The sequence below is a fragment of the Spermophilus citellus genome, assembly GCF_964194105.1.
Source record: "Spermophilus citellus genome assembly, chromosome: 17".
NCBI classification, from domain to species: domain Eukaryota; kingdom Metazoa; phylum Chordata; class Mammalia; order Rodentia; family Sciuridae; genus Spermophilus; species Spermophilus citellus.
The window spans coordinates 11,543,935-11,552,166 of record NC_138199.1 but is presented as its reverse complement, the minus strand read 5'-3'; positions in this window follow the sequence as shown (position 1 = coordinate 11,552,166).

Below are 8,232 nucleotides of genomic sequence, written 5' to 3'. Positions count from 1 at the left end.
TCCATTTAGCAATTTTGGCCCAGAAAAGAGCAACAGAAAGCTATCAGGCATACACACAGCTGCTTTTATTGAAGGAATACTTTTTTTCTTCTTCATGTAACAGGTGCTTAGTAAATGTTCTGGTGAATAAATAAACCAAGAAAATTCAGAGGGGAATCTGTATTGAAAGAAGCCTGAAGTGATGAGGTAAAAAAATCATGGGATCAGACTCTCAATTTCATTTAATAGTAATGGTTAGGGCTTATTAAGAACTCATCACATGTCATGCTGTATCCATATTAGTTCACTGAAGTTTCATAATCATTCTGTGAGGCAGGCACCAATGTCATTCCCATTTTATGGCCAAGGAAGCTGAACCCTAAGAGTTTAAGGAACTCACTCAGGGCCACACAGGTACGGGGCAGTGGAAATGGTACTCAGACCCTCTCCAACTCTACAGCCTATGATTATAACCTCTCACTTTTGGAATCATGTCATTTTTGAGTTGCATGGATGGTACAGAGCTCTGTACTGGGAATGGGGAACCAGGCCCATGAGATAGGGTCAGTGTCCTAAAGGAGTTGACAGTGGAGATGGGAACAAAGTGTATAGGCATGGATAGGATAAGTCAGTCTCTCGAGATGAAACTAAGTACCCAAAGGAGTGGGATCACAGTGGTGTCTGAAAACCATGAAGTGCGCTGTATATATAAAATATTATCAAAATGTTTTTAATGATAATATTAATACTTTGGAGGAGGGAAGAGATTTGGAAGGGAGTGGTGACTAAGATAATAATCATTTTGAGTACATAGATAATATTGTTTTCTAGTTCTTTCCAGTTTGCATACCATCATTGTACAATTTATTATGTTTAATTTTCTCTACAAGACTGAAGGAATTATACCATTTATATTGCTATTATTCCCAGTGTCCAAATGGGGACACTGGCCTAAGGGGGTTAAAGGGTTGTCCAAAGGCCCCATAGTTAGTGGAAATCCAGGGTTTCTAATTCCAAAGCCATGCTTTTCTTCTCTCTTCTGCCATTTTCTCTTAAAGGAGTTGATTTTTTTTTTTTTGCCCTGCTAGAGATAGATCACAGAGGCTTTTGCATACTAAGCAAGCCCTCTACTATTGAGCTACACCCCCAATGGAAAGGAAGTGGATTTTTATACAGATAAAGAGAACAGGGAGGAGGTTCTTGAGGAACTAAAAATTCATGGCTTGAAAACAAGACTTCCTAGGGTATGTTTCAGGCAGGCTGTTCCTGTGAGCCTGGCTATAGTGCAGGATTTGGGTCAGGTGGGGTTAACATGGAAGTGAAGACTGGAGAAGTAGGCTGGGCAGGTTTGTGATAGATTTCCACTGCCCACTTAAGAAGTCAGGGCATTATTCTGAGAACATAAACACTTTATGATTTGTGAGTGGATTTTTTTTCCTTTTCTGAAGTTCTGGGGATAGAATCCAGAGGTGCTTTACCACTGAGTTATATCCCCAGCCCTTTTTATTTTGAGGCAGGTTCTCACTAAATTGTTGAGGGTCTCACTAAGTTGCTGAGGCCTTGAGCTTACAATCCTCCTGCCTCAGCCTCTCAAGTTACTGGGATGATCGGTAGGCACCACCATACCTGGTGGGTGAGCAGATTTTATATATATATAATTTCTTTTTAAAGATGGGTCTAGATCTGATGGTAGAGATATATTTAGACCTGATGAATAGGATATAATGGTGAAGAATAAACCTGGGCACCTAAAACTATTTATTGACTAAAAAATTTGGTTCACACTTGCTGATGTGACATATTGACTCTGATGACTCCATAATCCTGGGGGAAGGTAGGCAGTAAGATGGTTAGAATCTACCTCTGGATGTCCCTAAGGATTCAACTCTGTTAAAACTTTCCAAAGCACCAGATGGTGGTTTTCACAGTGCTTAGGCTGAGTCCACCTACAGATTCAAAAAGAACGTTATGCAGGCTCTTTGTTTTCCTTCGACCATGTTCTACCTAGAAACAGCAAGAAAAGAGAACTTCTTAACCTCAAGAGGTAAAAGGAGTATGTTTCAGGGTGATCTTTGTGAACACTGCAGTTTGGCGAAAACTTGCTGATCTTTGTGAATGCTACAATTTGGAGAAAACATGCTGATGTGATCACATTGACTGAACACATTCTGGACCGATCATACTGACTGATCTCCATTCTGGAATTAAGCCAATATCAAAGTGAGAAGCAATATCTTCTTGTTGGAGTCAGAAGACCCAAGTGGGTCCAGTCATGCTCTGGCTTAGATATGATTTCTCTCTCATGGGATGTAATGGTATTGGAAGGTATTGGAGCCTTTAAGAGGTGGGCCTGGGGGAAGTGATTGCGCCATGACCATCCCCAGGAAGGGATTAATGCTAGTTTCTCAAAGTGGATTAGGTCTAACCCATTAGGAATGGGTTAGTTTCCAAGAGAGTGGGTGTTATAAAAGAGTGAGACTAACCCTTCCCTTGACTCTTGCTTTAACTCTCTTTTTTTAAATATATATTTTTATAGTTGTAGTTGGACACAATACCTTTATTTTATTTATGTGGTGCTGAGGATGGAAACCAGGGCCTCACACATGCTAAGCGACCACTGTACCACTGAGCCACAATCCAGCCCCTTGCTTTATCTCTTGTCATGTGATCTCTTCTGCATATAGAGCTTGTCTCTTAAACATGCTCCTGCCACTGTGAGGTTGTGACAGAGCCAGAGCGCCCTCAGATGCTTTGTCGGGCTGTTTGGATTATCCAGCCACCAGAATCATGAACAAAACAAACTTTTTTAGGAAGTTTCCAGCCTCGATTTTTATGTGATAGCAACAGAAAACAGGCTAAGACAACATCTTACTTCTGCCATTTACTGACTGGCAAATTGATTTACCTCTCTCAGCAAATCCCCTCTGCCAAAAAAGTCAGATTTTTTTTTCTTTTTCTGCCCAAGTTATGAGGATGAAATGGGGGATCAAATTAGACATTGTGTACATCATGGAGTTTCTGGTTCATACCAAACAATACATTTTCATCTCTGTAACCTTGACACAGGTTTCAGCAAATAATCTGCCACCACTCAAAATGTAAATGAGCAATGCAAACTTTACTGAAGTAAAGGGGGAGACATAGATTACATTACATCCCTCAGAGTAAACTTCACAATTTTCACCAGAAATGGCTGTTGTGTCAAGTCCAGTTTTCTTCACACTGATGTTGGTAGTCATTTCTTTCGTTCTCTATATGTCTTCCCCTACCCATTAGTGGTACTCATTTGTTCTTCTACTTTTTGGAACCAAATAACTCAGCCATTTGACCTGCATTTACTTGATTCAGTCCTCAAGTAAAGATTGCATCCATCTTCAGAAGCAAGTTTGGTATCCACCTCTTTCTACTCACAGATGCTCTGTCAGGGGAATGGGATCTCATATTTTTCTTCTTTGCTTTTTAATTTATTTTTGTCTACATCTGTATTGAGGTATAATTACTAATCAAAAAGCTGCATGTATTTAATGTATACAATTTGATGAGTTTGGACCTATGTATACATCCATGATATCATTGCTACAATCAAAGCAATAGCATATTCATCACCTCCACGAGTTTACTTGAGTTAGAGGGTCTCATCTTTACCCCAATATTATCCACTGTGGTCCATAGCTCCTACATCACACCCTCACCATCTCTCTCTGAAACCTGAGAGGAGTTCTGTGAATAAGGATTTTCTTCAGTCTCCTAGCATAGTTATCTTGTCAACTGTAAAATGTAGGTAACTTTTATTAATGTCAAAAGAAGTCAAGGGAAGGGACATTTTTCAATAAAAAAAAATATATATATGAAAAAGAACACTACAGAAACCCAAAGAAAGACAGGACCAGGAACAGGGCATTGAACTGGCCAGGGAGGTGATCCTGACAGTAATATTAGCAGGATGGTGGGGGTGGCCGATTTGAAGGCAGGGGATTATGACAGGAACAGGTGTTAAGGAGGAGGAAAAAGTTTTCCTGATTTTCCTAGGAGACCATATTGACACCAATCAAGAATTAAGATGCATTCAGAGAAAATGTAGATTTGGATGGCGCAGTAAGGAGGAGAAAGCAGTAGCAAAGCCAGATAGAGAGGACTCAGAAAAAGTGTGGTCAAGGTCATTCTTCAGAAGGCTACTTGAGAAGAAAGGACAATTAATTGTGCTGATAAGAGGATCATGTCTTACCCCTCACAACTCAGGGTATCTAAGAGCTTATGTAACAGATGAAGTTTCAAAGAGCAGCAGGGAGTTGCCCAGTCAGGACCAGAAATTTCTGGATGAAAGTCACAGGACAGGTATATTTAGTGAATGATGCTAATTCATATCTGAACTGCTTAACTAAGGATTTGAGGGAAAAGATTAGATTCTGGAACTAAAGAGAGCCTTGCATATTATCTAGTCTAACTCCCACCTTTCAGAATCAGAAGTTGAGGTCTTGGACAGATCGCCTAATTCATGCTGAAGGTAAAAACTGACCCTCTCTTCATTTTATTCAAACCCAAGAGCGTAAGTGCAGAACTTTCCAGTATAATCTGTAACTTTCTTCACGGCTGGCATTTACATACTGAAAATGTGCATTGCAAAAATTGATAAGGGGAATTCAAGGGCATTATTTAAATTGATTCTTATTAAATGGCAATAAGGAGATAGACATTACAATTTTACAGATGGGAAACTGAGGCTCCAGAGGTTAGGTGACTAGTCATACAGCTAGTAATTGGGAGAGTGGAAACAAACATTTTTGACTCCAAATCTGGCTTGTCTTTCTATTAGAAGACCATTGCTCCTGGCTTTACAAGATCCCGTAAGACATTAATGCTTTCAGAATTATACACGCTGCTCTGAATTACGTATAAATCTTCTCTGAAAATAACATGGAAATATTGTGTGGCTGGTCTGGGAACATTCTGTTCAGCGAATAAATCCTACCAGCTATGTCGGTTCAGTAAACTGGAGATTTTCCTGCCTGGCTTCATAACCTTGACAGATGTCTGTGAGAGTTAGGGTCTCCTTTCACTTGCCTTTGTTTTATCTATTAAGCATGTTTTGGTACTTCAGTTGCTTAAAGTCTTACCAGAACTAAGGAAAAAAATGATGAACTGCTTTTAATTACTACCTTTGGGGTCTTAACAATGTACCCTCAAAAAGATACATCCTTTGTTGGACACAAAGTATATATTTATATTATTAAATATGCATAATAATGTAGTAACTAAGAATGGATCTTGAGTATTAGAATGTGTGTGAACCAAATTTTGACTTTACCACTTGTTATGTGAATTTGGGCAGTTACTTAACCTTTCTGATTTTTAGTTTACTATCTTTAAGATGGGTTCTGAGTCAATGAATAGTTTGGGAAGGGGCAGAATGGTTAGGGTCATGTCAATAGAAGGAACCGAGATTGAGGAATCATGAGCTTTTTCTGGAGAATGCACCAACCACTGCCACGGATAGAAGGGTCTGGAAATTTGGTCAATGTTGTTCTTCTGCATCTTTTATACTACGGTGTGGTAAGACCCAGGAGCTGACCCACAGCCTGTCCATCGTCCATCAAATCCTCCCATTACACCCACTACACACAACTAGCATCCTGTTCAGACAGCCCAAACACTCTTAGGTCAACCTCTTTTCCTCCCATACACAATAATAAAACAAACAGGAAGAATAAGAACCTGGATACGTGAAAGTAGGATGACAGTCATCCTGGTTGCTTGGGACTGAGGGAGTTCTTGCAATTGAAAAGTTGGTGGGGTGTGATGGCAAAGTCCGTAAGCCTGGCCTCAAGATGGGGGCTAAGTGAAACCAGTTTGAGATCTCCTACCAAACTAGGATGTTGAAGAAAATTTCACCTGGAACTGCTGATTCAAAGCTGTATATAGTACTCAGCAGGGAGCCAGCCATACATCGAGAATGCACTCATTGTTTATTCATCACACATTATTGAGGAAATACTATATATAAGGAAGATTTTATGTGCTGGGCTCTGCCTTCATGGAAATTACATCTAGGTTGTATGTTTATGTGGGGACAGACAACTAGATTCATACTAAGATGTCACTTAGTGATAAATGCTCCAATGGAAAGGAAAGCAAAGTAAAGATATAACGGACCTGTGGTGTCTACGTAGATGGATCAGTGAACGTTTTTCTTAAGAGGTAATATTTGAGAAGAACTAGTTCGTAAGTGAAACAAAGGAGCAAGCCACAAGAATATCAAAGGGGAAAACAAAAGCAAAGACCCTAGGAGATGAGTGTGGCTGGGCAAGAACAGAAGGGGATCACTGGTGCAGGATGAAACTAGTGGTGGGATTGAAGTGGCAGGGGTCATATGGTTTAGAGCCTTGCAAATTAAGGTAAGCATTGGGCTGAATTCCATTTAGTACTTTTTTTTTTTTTTTTTTTTTTTTTTTTTTTTTTTTTTTTTGTAGTGCTGGGGATCAAACCCAGGGCCTTGTGCACACTAAGCACATGCTCTACCATTTGGCTTATATCCCTAGTCCTAGGACTTTATGTTTTAAATGTCAGTTGTTATAATAAAGGCAATTTTATTCTTCCTTATCCTTTGCTGGTAGCTCTATTACCTGATATTTTCCTTTATTTAATGATACTTCATAGTTGTACACTTTATGGGGTACAATTTCATGTATTATGCACGTATACGTTGCACATTGATCAAATCAGGGCAGTTAGCCTATCCATCACCTTGTATATTTATCATTTCTCTGTGGCTGAGAATACTCAAAATCCTCTCTTCTAGTAATTTTGAAATGTATTTTACCACTAACCAGAGTCACTCTCTTGTACCATAGAGTACCAGAACTTATTTCTCCTGTCTATTGTAATTGTGTACCTTTGACTATCCATCATCCCCTGACGCCAACCCTGCTCCAAATTCTAGTGGCCATTTACTTCTTTGAATTTTTTAAAAATTTACTTTATTTTTATCAGGGTCTGGCTATGTTATCCATGCTGGCCAGGAAGTCCTGGGCTGAAGTGATCCTCCTACCTCAGCCTCCAGAGTAGTCAAGTAGTGGAACTGGCCCTGATGAAGTCATCTGTCTTAAGGTTCCACATGGAAGTGAGGCCATGCAGGCTTCGCTTGCTCTTTTTCTGCTCAACATTGCTTCCTTCTATCGAACAAAAATCCTGTAGTGAACGTCTGCTTTTTCATTCAATACATGAAATTATTCCAGGCAGTGGGGATTAAGTTTATTCTCTCAACCCCCTTACGATCGTTGGGGTACAGACGCGTGTGTGGTCACAACACTGATAACACACACGGAAACACGGCGGTCAGTTTTGAGGGAGACACACTACATCCGGGAGAGCGACCCTAGTTCAATTGCCAACAGGAGGCAGGAATCACTTCCAGGGTATCATGGGAGGGGCCAGGCTGAGGCAGGAAGTAACACTGCGCCATGATTGGCGCTGGTCAGGAGGCAGTACTGGGATTTGGTGGGTAGTGCGCATTGGAGGGTTCGTGAGGGACTGGAGTGCGATTGGCTTGTGTCCTGTGATCCCAGCAAGTGACTGTGTGAAGGACTATGGTGGCGAGTGTGTAAAACGGAACGCAAAGGGAATTTGAAGGCAGGGCACGTGACATGACTGAGCTGGAGGAGTTTCTAAATCCCATTTAAAAATTTTGCATGTATATTATCATAATATCGTATATTATATTGACATAGTTTAAATGTCATAAAAAATCCAGTTTGGGTACTAAAATGTGTAAAATGTGTGTGTAGCAATTTTTTTTTTTTCAAAATAGTGGATAAAAAGGTTCCATTGCTGTGGAAGAACCGTCTTCTCTGTCCATGTTTTTAACAGAATTTCTCCTCATTTGAGCCCTGGCACCCCCCCCCCCCCCCCCCCCCCCCGCTTGTGGCTCCGGAAGCAGCATCTTGGTGACCTGTGGAGCCCAGGAGGGAGGAATCCAGTGGTAAATTCCATCCTTAAGTAGGGCTTAAGAATCTGCCCACGGCTGCTGCTTCAGCTTCCCACTTAGGAAAATGTGACCGATGAAGTCTTCAGTGAAGGTGTTTGGGGACACTGATATGTGGAACATGTGCTCCAACCTCTGCCACAGCCAGAAGGCAGAATTTAAATTTGCCCACTGACAGCTGCTGGGTGTTAGCCCTGGAATGTTAATCCCTACAGAAAGCTTGGATGAAAGGCCACAGCTTTTAGCAGCTGTGCTAATGGTCTCATCCATCAAAT